Raw genomic sequence first — 14,027 nt, forward strand, 5'->3', positions numbered from 1 at the left:
GTTTTAAATATTTCAAGACTAGGAGATAATTTCCAAATACCAGTGGCGACGAATGTAATAGAGCGAAAGTTTTTACAAAATATTGAATTTTCAGATGAATCTTTTTTTCCATTACCTTAGTATCCTCAAAAATTGAATGTTTGAGCTGGTGTTTTGGGTGACCATATTATAGGGCCATTTTTTATTATTGGTACCTAAAAACTTAAACGCCTAAACATATCTTGACCTTATGATAAACGTATCTTGATCAAGTTAGTAGTAGTAAGATCTTAGTTAGAAAGGACTGTTTTATTACATAGTCTGCATTGGAAAAATTTTATAGAAATTACCAAATTTTCGCGTAATATTTTGCGAAGTATTATTGCAAGTAATACAATTATCCCTATGAAAGTCAAACCCTTACTAATATTGTAGTGAAAAACAAAAATATAGCCGGCGAGTAGCAGAATGCACAAAATGCTCGCGTACGTGTTGCCATATTTCGCCTTTTTCACCTCTTTTTGCACAACGATCGATTCACCAACCTGGGAGTCCCCGCTGTCTGATATATACTTCACATATTTAATTTTGGTTCATTTCTAGACCCACTGTCAAATTTATACGTCAGCCTTAACGTGCATGTAGACCCAGTGTCATATTATTACATTTAAATATAAAGACCATAAGAACCAGTGCCTTAAATATTAAGCATTAGCGAACATTAATGAAAATACCCGAATCGAAATTATCTAATCGTCTTCATTGTTTTCGATCGAGAAATTTCAACAGTACAACGTGTTTTCAAATTTCGTAATAATATGCCATAGAGTCAACTTATACTCAAACTCAAAAATGCTTTATTATCATAGAATATATAATTCGAATTACAAAGCTAGAGTTTTGAAAATGCTAAATCAGTAATAACTTAAATTACAAAGAAGTCAAAAATAAATAACAGGCAGATTGGATAACAAACAACCATAAATATTAAACTATAAATTAAGACAAAAAAAAATACATATATGTTTAACGTAGTAGGATCGGGGTAGGGTAACGTATTAAGCTGTTAGTATCTTTCAGTATTCCGTTGTCCTTTTTGCGATTACTGTCACTGTCTGTAATTTTTTGGATCTTTTTATGTATATTTTGTGGAACGTATTTTTGCTGTAGTATATTTATGTTTCCTTTTTGGTTTGTGCTCTCAGGGCTCTTTCATCATTTTTAAAATCTCGTGAGACATCCAGAGTTGCTTATTCATTTATCTTTGAATATCAATATCTTCTATTGAAGTCTATCTTATGTTAGACATTTTTACAAGTGCGGTTTCCTTTATTCTTTATTTGAGACTTTGTGCGGCTATTGCCTTTATATAAAAATATGTTTTTGAGTTTTGTTATGTCTATATATTTTGATGATTTAGGGTGGTTAATAGATTTGAATCAACGTACCTTCCATTACACCGTAAACCGTAATTCCATTACAACTGGATTGTGGTTGCTGTTTGCGTCTGCTTCAGGATATGCTTTTGCTGATCGGACTTATGAAATGTTGTATTCAGAAATATGTAATCCTGATTTCTGACTCAATGTTCTTTACAATCGGTAGGGAATTTTTACATACACAAGAAGCGAGGGTGTAGTTTAAAGATCGTATTCACCACAGATAGTTGCTGCTCTGCGCAGAATTTACCAGATAGTTGTCCCCTCAGTTCTTACTTTGGCGTTTATCGCACATAACGATTGCTATCTTACCTTTTTTTGTCAACTTCATAGCCCCATGTGATTGAGCGTAAAATTCTTAATCGTTTTATCTACTTTTTTTGTCGGGCGTATACCTGTATATGTTTATTATCTGCAAGAAGTATTGATTACTCTTAATTAGAAGGAAATCTCTACGCGACTAGAAGGAATCTATGCCTAGACGCAGTCAATTAAATGGCCATTTGTTCAAATTTGAACTAAGCACCAGCCCACTATGCAGAGCCTGCAGCTACGAAGACAAAACAATGGAGCACGAAATTTGCGATTGTCCTGTTCTCTCGGCAGAATTTACGATGTATCCCATCCATCGCTTGAATTAAAACATCCACAAAATTCAGGTAAAATGTATAACGTAAATTTCTGACTGTTATTAAAACGAAGAAATTACAAATTTTATTCTAAATTAAAGCACCAAAAGGAAACAATAATCAAATGGCTTTTTTTTCAACGTGCACTTTTAGATATTAATCTGAATACTCGTATAATTAAGCGATCTTAATATTAGTAGCAAAATTTCAATTTTTTCAAATAAAATAGAGTAGCACAAGTTGTAGCATATTAAAATTTACTAATTGAATGTATAAAATACACCTTAAAGTTTTCAAAAAAAAAAGAAGTCCTCATGTGCCTGCATCGCAAGTATCATTATTAGTTGCCTACATTAAAAGTAAACAAAGCATTGTTTTCATTGACATAATAATCGAAAAATAAAAAATTTTAGTTGATAACGTTTCCAAGATCGAGACAAACATCAATTAAACGGTAAATTGGTAAAAATATGGCCAATAATTTTAAGCCACCGTTATCTCTAATCCACAGTTTGATAAGATCTTGAATTGTAAAACGCCCGGTTTTGTCAATAGTTTCTTTTATCGGGTTTACTTAATATCTTGTGTTTTGTGCCGGGACTTTTTTTCTAGTTTATTAGGATTATCCAAGATATTTATTTCGGACTTGTGTGTGTTTAAACATATAATTTGAGTTTTTTTTTAAACATTTAAGTGAAATAAGTGACTACTTCCTATTTTAGTATAAGTTTTTGGGTAAGTTGATAAAGCTTTTTCTATTATTTAGAAATTGCAACGTTAAAAATATATATTTTTAAACTAATCTTAAGGTAAACAAATGTACCTTTAACACTATTAAGTGTTAAGACTAAAATGTGTCTTGAGTACCTAACTTAAAAAAACTAATTTACTATGAATATCACTCTAGGTTCTCAAATGAAATACCAAAATACGATTTTAGTATAAGAAACTACTTATTTGACTGAAATAATCAGTTTTAAAAATCTTAAAATTGTGTGCTGGAGTCAGGTGACTAGTGACTAATTTAATATATAATTAAACAAAAGACAAATTTTAAACTCATCACTAACAAGTACAAGATTAATTAGGTCAAAATATCGGTCTCGCATGTACGGAATAGTTAATCATAAGTAATTTTTCCTATTATCCAAGAGTCAAGACCAATAAGAGCTGTAGCTTGTTAATATACAGTGTGGTGACTTTAACTGGAATAAATTCAGTTAAAACTAATCAAATTTTATCTCGCAAAATTCCTGAGACCTGTCGATTTTTGTTTATTTTTTTTCACATTTCAAGATAGTTTTTGTATTTTTTCACCTACAGGGGGTTCCAAATTAACACAAACTTTTTTTTTTCAAATGGAAAGACACTTTTTTTAAACTCTCATTGAAAAGAGCCTTTTTTCCTGATTAAATTGCCCTATTTACTATTGTGATTATCTAAAGGAGAAATATGAAAAAAAAACCATAAAATTATTAAAAGTCTCGAAATATGTTGTGTTGGTAAATTTTTGGCGTGTTTGTTTATTTTATTGGTATCGAGACATTTCCTGACAGTTATTGTAGTGTCACTGTTAAAGTGAATTTCAACCAGTTGTTAAATAAGTTAACTTATATTGAAAAAATGCCTTATTTATCCGAATCCCACAAGATTGAAATCTTAATGATGATTGGTTATGGGGACAGAAGTCGTACTCAGCTAGAGGTTGTCCACTTATTCAGGCAGAAATATCTAGATTTGCCACCTATTAACCAAGGTACGGTTAGTAAAATCGAAAGCAGATTTTGAGAATTTGGGAACGTGAGGGATGTTTCAAGACAAAGGTCTTCTAAAATCGATGAAAACACTGAATTAAATGTATTGTTAGCGATGGAAGAAAATCCGGTAACTGCAACCAGAAGAGTAGCTCGCGAAAACTCTATTCATCATAAATCTGTGCCAAAAACTTTAAAAAGTGCAAACAAATGACCTTATAAAATGCAACCCGTTCAAGAGTTATTGGAAGACGATCCAGATCGCAGAGTTCAGTTCTGTGAATTAATGATGAACGCCATTGACGAAAATCGCATATCTTCGAAGTGGATCCTTTTTTCTGATGAGTCTACATTCACCCTAAATGGCCATGTTAATAAGCAGAACTGTCGCTACTGGTCTGACGAAAACCCACACTAGGTAAGGGAAACTAATACACAATATTCCCAGAAAACTAATGTTTGGGCTGGCATAATTGGCAGGCAAGTTATAGGGCCCATATTCTTCAATGATACTTTGACTGGGGAAAGATATCTAGAATTTCTTGAACATGAACTAGTTCCTGTCTTACGTGCCTTATATCCGAGTCAGTTCGATCCAGATTTGTATGATGAAAGAATCTGGATGCAATAAGATGGTGCTCCCCCACATTATGCCCGTAATGTACGCCAGTATTTAGATGACAACTTTCCAAACAGATGGATTGGTAGAAGGGGTGCAATCGAGTGGCCGGCACGTTCTCCCGATCTCACCCCACTTGATTTTTTTCTGTGGGGACATTTGAAAAGTCAAATTTATATGAGCAAACCAGGAAACTTAGACGAACTCAAAGAACGTATTAGGCAAGAAATCCGACAAATATCTCCAGAAGTGTTAGAAAATGTCAGAAACGAATTTTATTTTCGTCTTGGGCTTTACCAACAAGTAATTGGTGCTGATTTTGAGCATCTTATACATTAAACGCAACTTTTAATAATATAATGGTTTTTTTTCGTATTTCTCCTTTAGATAATCACAAAAGTAAATAGGGCAATTTAATCAAGAAAAAGGGCTCTTTTCAATGAGAGTTTAAAAAAAGTGGCTTTCTATTTGAAAAAAAAAGTTGGGGTTAATTTGGATTCCCCCTGTAGGTGAAAAAATACAAAAACTTGTATACAAAAATACATATAATACAAATACAAAAATACAAAATAAAAAATCTTGAAATGTGAAAAAAAATAAACAAAAATCGACGGGTCTCAGGAATTTTGCGAGATACATTTTGATTAGTTTTAACTGAATTTATTCCAGTTAAAGTCACCACACTGTATTTTAACTACAATAAAATAACCCTTGAAATTATTCTACATAGAAAACAAAAGAGATCACATAGAAAATATATTCTAGATAGAAAACAAGAAACGGGCCAGTCAACAGACAGGCGCAGCTGTCCAATTATTAAATAGCAAAAAGTATACAAAGAAAAATGAATACTATATCGAGTATTCTACATTTCTAATAAGACATGCCTAAAGTATTTCCTAAACTAAAAATGCTTTAATTTTCTCTTTACACGTGATAAAATTTAAATAAAAAATGTCGAGTTGTCACTGATTAATTTTATTGAATTCTCTGACGCAACGAATAGGTGGTGAATGCAGAAAGTAACCTGATTGAGATATTGGAATACTAAAAGTAAGCCTTGTACGTAAGGTCTAAGGGTTGGCGATTATGTGAATATGATGCAGTTTGCCTTTAGCTATGATGAAAATCGTCGATTACTAGACTCCCTAACAGGAGTAATATGTGATTCTGATGTGTCTAGCGTATTTTGTATAGTCTGGCATGTGAATCTGAAACAGCGGCAGGAATGTGGGCCAAAATATTCGACGTTGCCACGTTTAACCTCAAAACGTAATTGTGCGGGACTTAGTTTGTAATAATATCCAATATAAGATTTTTTACAATCACAAGATATAGAGGGTAAAATGTTAAGAATTTTAATCTAAATAGTTATTCCATTTTGGCTTTAATACGCAATTGTTTTACCATTAAATATGGTACAATTAAATGTTTGTTCAAAAAATGAATCTGGCAACATTACGTTCCACCTCTACATTCCTACTTCTACTCCTCTACTTCTTGTATAATAGGGGTCAGCCATTATGAACCTGAACGCTTGTGATTGGTTTCCCTCGCCGCACGTGTTTTTGTTATGAATTATTTCGACAGTTCATTGGACAGCGTCTTTGTCACCTGTTTACAATGCTTGCTGCCGTTTCAAAACATTGATTACTATTGAAGGGTGGACAGTGGCGTAGATTTTATCGTTGATTTTTGGATTCCGTTTATTTTATATGTTATTTATTATTTTGTTTTATTTGTGGCTATTAATTAAAAAAACTGATATTAGTGTTGTGTATACCTATAAGTAGGTAGTGTAATTTTCGTAGGTTTGGAGTTTTACTGTTTTATTACTTACATGAAATACCTAATATTTAATTTTTTAGTTTGTTTTATTATTGTCTAAATATATACGATTAATAACATTTATTATAATAAGTAAATTCACTGAGGGTAAGGTCCTTCATAGTCAAACGAGGGAAGTAATAGCAAATGTTTACAGGTAAGTTACAAAATAACCCTGATGAAATGCTAGCCAGTCCAGGGAAAAAACGGCCACGGAAAACTGTCGTCGAAAAAGATGACAGTTTTTATTTTTAAATAGTTAGGCATTGTATCACCAGATTTTACCTGGAATATAAAGTGGTTCCGACAACTAGAAAGTTGTTAAGAAAATTAAAAGAAGAGGCAAATTTTTCTTATTCCAGGGAAACGCTTCGGCTTTTATTAAAGTCAAATGGCTTTTTTTAGCGTAAGTGTCAAAATAAGAGGAAAATCTTAATGAAGAGGCCCAATATTCTTTCCTGAAGATACAAATATCTTCGCGAAATACGAAAATATCGTGAAGAAGGTCTAAACAATATTTACTTGGACGAAACTTGGGTGGATAACGATTTGACGTTCAAGAAATGTTGGCAGAGCGATACGGTTACTGGCTTAGAACATTGAAAGGCTAGAATTAGTATACAACAACTTTGTTTGAGTCCAACATGTGCACAGGGCCAACAACCCTCTGGTTGTGTTGTTTACAAACATATTTGCCGATTCACTGTTGTCAAGTCGACGCGAATTTTCAATGGAGGAAATTTTTTGCTATATTTTAACAACCATTATAACGTTAATTTAACTTACTTGTGTTGTATTTTCTAGGAAAATTTAAATTAAAAAATATAAATACTACAATTAACCTATTTTAAAAATAAATATAATATCCTTAAGCAAAAAAAAACAAAACTATTAACATTCTTATCCCTAAAACCGTTTCTAAAAAATTTGAAGCGACAACACCGTAACTTAAGCGCCTGAGCCATACGCATAGTGTCATCTGTCAAACGGCTTTTTGTTTATGTTCGGGATTCGTGTATTTTCTTTAATTTTTTGGTTTCAAAAGGAAAAAGGCCACATTTTAGTGTTTTTTTAAATTGCTAGGATGGCAAAAACTTGTGTCGTTTGTGCCGCATCATGATAAAAAGGTGATTCAAGCCGATCTTTTCACAAGTAAGTACCGATACTTTCATAACATCACATCATGGGGTAACCATCATCATAAACGTAGAATAGGGGATCTTATAAATATAAACCTAATAAAAACTTGAATGTAAAAGTGTGTGTAAAATACCAAAATATTTATATTTTTAAATCTAAATATATTTTTGAACATATTCATCTATCAATAGGCTATAAAAAATATAAAACTAGAATTTTGTCCCTGGTTTTATTGCAGGATATTATGTTTTTTTTGTTGTTTTGGCAGAAAGATGGCATAATACCCATATACCTATCTATATATAGTTATGTTTTTTAATATAGACATTAGGTAGATAGATGAAATTACTAATTTTTTATTGCCTTTAAAGAATTTTGAAATTTATTTAGATATTAATATCTATGTATAGTTAATTTTGTCTTTCCCTAAAATTTGGTCGATAATTTTTTTTTGTTTTACCATATTGCAACTTATAATAATATATATATAGTAATTGGCACCACATATTAATTTATTACTCTAATTTTTTTTGCTTTTTGATTAAATATCAAATACTTATTATAAATTGCCTAATATATGCCCAAAGGGAACAATGGATTTTATTAATCGAAATCAACACAATTAAAAAGAATATATTTGTTCAGATGACATCCTTAGAAGTGATTTATTATATAAGGAAGATAATATTATCAGTAGGCAGACTTTATTAAAAAAATCAGCTCTACCTTAAAGGTAATTTTTTTTTAATATTTTTTTCTAGTATAAAAAAATCGTCACAAAAAGTATTAGTTTTACTCATATAAGCTTTATTTATACCTAATACTTATTAAATTAGGTATGTGTGTAAAACTATTTTTTTACTAGGATTTCTGATGCACTGGTTAAAAACACAGCAGCCGATAATTCAGTTAATTTACCAAGTGATTTACCCTTCAAAGCTGCAAGGGTAGTTTTCCTGAAGAGTGCAAAAACTTCTTTAGCTTCCAAAATGGTATATAGTACAAACAGTGAAGCTAATATAGACAAGTATGAATAATTAAAATAAATTAATATTCTTGATACACCAAATTTTGTATAATTACAGATCTGATCATTCATCATCAACAATAACTGCATCTGAGATTAATAGTTACTGTGGGGTCTAGGTCAACAATTACTATTCCCCATCCAATCCTTTTTTGTTTAACTGCTACACATTCCCTGACTCTACCAAGGAAATGGTAAAAATACACTCAAAATAGACATCATTATAGCACATTTAAAAATTATTGCTCAATTCTTTCTCTAAGTACAAATAAGACTTTTATGCCATGTATCATCTTATTCTATATATCTGATTTAAAAGTGATATAGTATTTTATTGTGTTATATTTGTAATTAAATGCAATTAATCAAATGTATGATATTTCAAAGATTCTTTATAATAACATACATTTTATTGATCAATTGGATTATCATAATACATTTTTTTAATTTTTTCTTTTTAATATTGGTTATACTATATTTTTATGTATATTACTCTAGGGTAAAATGAAAATGATATCCTAAGGACTTTTTAAAAGCTAAATCACTTGTCACCAAATTATGGAAAAAAAAGAACAAAAAATTAAAATTCGAAGATTGCAACAAACAAATTTGCGCCAAAGAAATTGAATTAGATGTCTCAAGTTATTATTAAAATACTTAAGAAATAATAACATGATTTTCGAAAAAGCCCAACATATTACATATTTTATTTGACTTGTAAAATTACTTGTTTGTATATTACTACTAATAAACTATCTAATCTAATCTATTGTACATAGTCTTTATTCTTAGGTAAGCTTTGTTTTTTAGTATAAATTAATCTGATATAATAATTGGTATTAGGTATTATATAGGTCACTGTTAAATGTCTCAAAACCATTGTACAGGCTGAATAATACTCATAATAAAAATCTTATAACCTATAAAAAACCTGCAACTCCTTCACAATTTGAACATCCTTGTAGTTTTAACTCTTTCCGCTGAAGCAATACTGTCCCTTTGAAAAAGTCAGCACCATAGAAGTATATATTATGTGATTTAAAGTAAGTGATGTAAAACTGAGTTTTGTCCAATATAACAATAATAAAATTTTGCAAAATGTTAAAAATTTGTGTCTTAAAACATGATTTATTAAGAAATCTATAATATTATATTAATAAAATATTTTATTTCCATAAAAATGCTTTGACAAAAATGCTGCCTTTTATTAGGACCTTCCTCTAACGAAATCCGTTGAAAAAACACATAAATAGCTCATAAATGGTAATATTACTTATACTTAAACTCTATAATAATTAATAAAAATTTATCAGGTAAATATTTGTTGACGACGTCACTGGTAGAAAGTGCTTGTATCGGTGGCGTCAACAATGCGGTCGAGCGGCGTTGCGATGCCATTAACGTTTTCTCGTTTCTTCGTACTTTATTTTCATATTTCACGTATATTGTCTTCGATATAGAGTATCTTATCAAATTTATTTTTAAAAAATGCTTGATATTTTATTAAAGGGGAGCAGTAGTATTGTTTTAAGTTTTCGGAAAAAAACTGAAAATTTTTATGATATTATAAAGTGATTTTTGCCATTTCTCTATAAGCATTTGGCATCATTGTATCAGAGATGTTGCAAGCAAACAAACCTGCCCATAGTTCCACGGCATGCTACTTCTAGCCTTTCAATGTTCTAAGGTTACTGGTGTTTTAAAAAATATTAGTTCAACGGGTAAGCATATAATACAAAACAGTGTGTATAAGTGACAGTCATATATTTGTTCACGGGCAAGGACCCGTTAAATTTGAGAAATATATATATTTTAAATGATATTTTAGGTCGGCTAATAATTGTTCATGCAGGTTCCGACAAGGGTTTTGTGGACAATGCCTGTTTAATATTTAAAGCCGGATTGGCCACGGGTGATTGCCATGGCCAAATGAATAGGGAAAATTTTACTAGATGACTCACGGAAAAACTTCTCCTAAATATACCTGCCAATTCGGTAATAGTGTAGACAATGTTCCTTATCATCTGTGCAGAAGGATAAAACCCCAACAAAATCCTCTTTAAAAAGAGATATAATCGCCTGGTTAACTAAGAAAGGTAGCTATAACAACTTAATTAAGCCTTTCGAACTGATAAATTTAAAATTTTAAATATATAAATGTACTCACATAATATGTACATACACGGTGAGCTAATGAAAACTTTCCACACCAGTTTCTTCAGATATTTTCTTTAAAAAAAATTTTTGATGATCGTTTTTTGACAGGCGAACAAATTTATTTGGTATTTTCAATCCCTTAACTCTAACCATGCGGGGGTGACTATCAACCTCAAAATCTTAAATAGGAAGGAGGGTCAAGTGATACCCTTACTATTTAAGATTTTCACCCCTGCGTGGGGTTAAAGTTAAGGGGTTAAAAATACCAAGTAAATTTGTCCCTTGCAGTCTAATATCGATTGGCAAAAAAATTTTTTTTTAAGAAAATGGCTGAAAAAAATTGGGTGGAATAAGGTTTATCCTGTATATTATTATGTATTACATATACTATATGTTAAAATAATAAGTCAAAATAAGTCACGATGCAAGTGCCAGAAAATTTAATCTTTTCGATTAGGTTTTACGCCACAAACCACCTGGTGACCAAAAAAATTATATAGTAGATCGGATTATAAGGTCCCATGGGCATACTCCATTAAGAACACCGCCTTATTTATGCGAGTTAAACCCAATTGAATTAGCTTGTGCAGCACTCAAATTTTTTATAAAAAGTCGGAATACTACTGGCAATTTTAACATTACAACCTTAAAGGAGGTTACTGAGGATGCTATATCCTCGATTCGAAAATGATTGGTAGAAATTTTGCCAGCACGTCAGCTGTGGAGGATAAATTCTGGGAAACTGACCAAATCATGGAAGAAATCGAGCCCCTTGTCATCACAATAGGAAATGAGGACAGTGACACTAATGGCAGTAGTAGTGAAGACGATAGTGAATACGAGGCTGAAGGTAAAGAAAACGAGCTCGCTTATTTTACCAGTGAAAATAAAAACATGTTTAAGTGAAGTGTGTGAGACTTAAAAAAAATATTAACATAAATAACAGTTAACGAAAAATTAGGTAAGTTACTTACCTTATATTTTTCTCAAATTACCTTACTTTTTCGGAAATACCAATAAGAGTGAAAATTTCGCATAAAAAACATAAAAATTCCTGTTCCTAGTTTAACCGAACTTTTATCATTGCCAAAACGCGTATGCTGTTCGTTTTCTATAATCTATACGAGGTGGCTCATTTTAGTCGACCTTTGACTTTTGTTTTGTTTTTTTTAATGACCTTCAAAATACACGTACTATTGCAGTGACGTGGCCCCCTGTGACCTTAGCAACTTTTGTTTAAACTTTGTTTTTAAATTCGGCTTAGCAACAGAGATATTTGCGTGCGACTCTGTATACAGGGTGTTCCACAATCAACGTCACAGGCTATAACTTTTTTATTTTTAAGTATATATTTTTTTAAATATATTTTTAATAGCTATAGGATCACTACCCAAAGTTACTTAAAAAAACTACCCCCGACAAATTAATTTTTGGGGGATGTATTTGTTGGGGGTAGTTTTTTTAAGTAATTTTAGGTAGTGGTCCTATAACAATTAATTTTTTTTTTAATTTTTATATTTAAAAATAAAAAAGTTATAGCCTGTGACGTTGATTGTGGGACACCCTATATACCAAAAAAAAGAAATTATTTCTAAAACCATAAAACATACAAATGAATAATTAATTAGGAAAATTTATTTTGGTAAATTTTAAAATTATTTTCCTTAAATCGAATTTAAATAGTTTCACATAATACCACACGCCACTTTCCATTTTATGAATGAAGTCGGCCATGTTGTCTCTACTACTGCATTCTCCTTACCTCAGGCCGAAGTGTTTTAGATCCGTGTGCCACGCTGTAACAGAAGTCTCAGCCGTTAGCGTGGAAATCATCTCGCAAAGCCACCGACTAATATTTCCTATCTTTTTTTAACCGCTACGTGTAACGTCTAACCAAAACATCGGGATATACTTAGGAAAGCACAAAGGTGATTTCTATGTGATTAACAGTATTTTTGGATTGTCTCTGATAAAGTGGGCTCCGTCAAAATACACGAGAGTGTAAGATCTAGTAGAAATATATTTATCTTTGTATTACTCTAATTAAACCAGTCAGTGACTGGATTTTAATATTATTTCTGGGCTTCGCTTAGCTCTTTTTATGCTAAGGTATTTTGTACGTTAGTAACATCGGGTACGAAACCATGCACCTAAGGTGTTCCATAAATGTTCGATGGCAGTTTTTATAATTTTATATAGTTTTATAATACTTTTTGCAATGTGTGTGCTGTACTCCACTACTGCTTTCTACCTTCTCAGGAGACAGAGTGTTTTCAAAGGACTTCCTTTATTATGATGGCTGTGACTTTGGAGATAAGGCCTGTTGCTCCTTTAACGATCAGGATGACTTTAGTGTGCAAATTTCACATTCCTTGCATTTCGATTTTTGCATTTAAGCTTTTTCTGTGTAACTCTTTAAGCGATGTTGTAGTCTAATGGAACAACGATATCTATTATAAGACGCTTGTTTTGTTTTCTTATCGATCTTTTAGTACCAGGTCAGGTTTAATGGTTTTCATTTCTCTGATTGTATATGTTTTCTCATCCCATGTAAGTGTTAAGTCTGGGCTGTAAAAAACTGTATCCGGTTCGTATTCACATGACTTGTCTCTCCCTTTGATATTCTAGTGCTTAATATATTCCAATGTAGTTGTTTTGTCACTTTGTTATCTTGGTCAAGGTATTGGCTCTCTGAAAGACCAGTAAAGTCTACATCTTGCATGATTGCCACTTTTCGGGATTTTTGTTTTCAAATCATTTGTTACTAGAGCCAGGTCTTAATAAGCTGTTATAATATATAAGCTGTGATTCATTTTCTGCTTTGATATTTGTTTTTACGAGCCACGTCCACTCTGATATGTCTGACTCTAATTTACGATTTCTTTGTGTGCTTTCTTTCTTATTTGGCCGTGTAAAGGTTTGGCTTTTCATTTTGTTACTAGCTTTTCTGTTCCCTTCCTTTATCTTCTGTTTTATCTTTTTATTTGAGGTTCATGTTTGCGTCTTCACTAGGGGTTGCTGTTTATTGTTAGCTAAGGCGGTTCACCATGCCTAGATATTTGTCTTTCTCTTTCAGTTTTAGGTTATTCGAGAGTCCCACTTTGACAATGTTATAGGCGATTATGTGAAAATGAATCAAAATCAAGTAATTAAAACATATCATCCATTCTTTCCTAAGAGACCACACAAAAAAAAACAAAACAAAAGTAAAAAACTCCAAGTAAGGATCCCGTTAAGTTGAATGTGAAAGTGTAGAAGAATGCAGAATTGTAATGTGATTTGTGTAGGTGTATGTCTACGCCTGATGATGCCCGATAGGAGTGAAAACACGTGTAGCTTTTTAAGAAATTATATATATAGCTTAAAAGCTTAAATACATACCTTTATTATAAATTTCATATCATTAACGATTTAATAATTTAAATAAAGATTTTAAACTGATTTCCATAACTAAAA

At 31.4% G+C, this 14,027-nt stretch overlaps 1 protein-coding gene across 4 annotated transcripts in view; it reads left to right on the plus strand.

Annotated features, from left to right (window-relative positions):
* The first annotated feature begins 2,604 nt into the window (after positions 1 to 2,604).
* Positions 2,605 to 14,027, plus strand: part of LOC126745795 (PDF receptor) — a 388,971-nt gene continuing 377,548 nt past the window's right edge. For 2 of the 4 annotated variants that reach the window (XR_007663680.1, XM_050453794.1), the window contains exon 1: positions 2,606 to 2,782. The gene's annotated coding sequence lies outside the window, so the exon portion shown is untranslated. Of the gene's footprint in view, positions 2,783 to 14,027 lie in introns of all 4 variants that reach the window. The other 2 variants (XR_007663679.1, XM_050453800.1) reach the window with 2 other exon arrangements.

This window comes from Anthonomus grandis, chromosome 16, assembly GCF_022605725.1.
Source record: "Anthonomus grandis grandis chromosome 16, icAntGran1.3, whole genome shotgun sequence".
Classification (NCBI taxonomy): domain Eukaryota; kingdom Metazoa; phylum Arthropoda; class Insecta; order Coleoptera; family Curculionidae; genus Anthonomus; species Anthonomus grandis.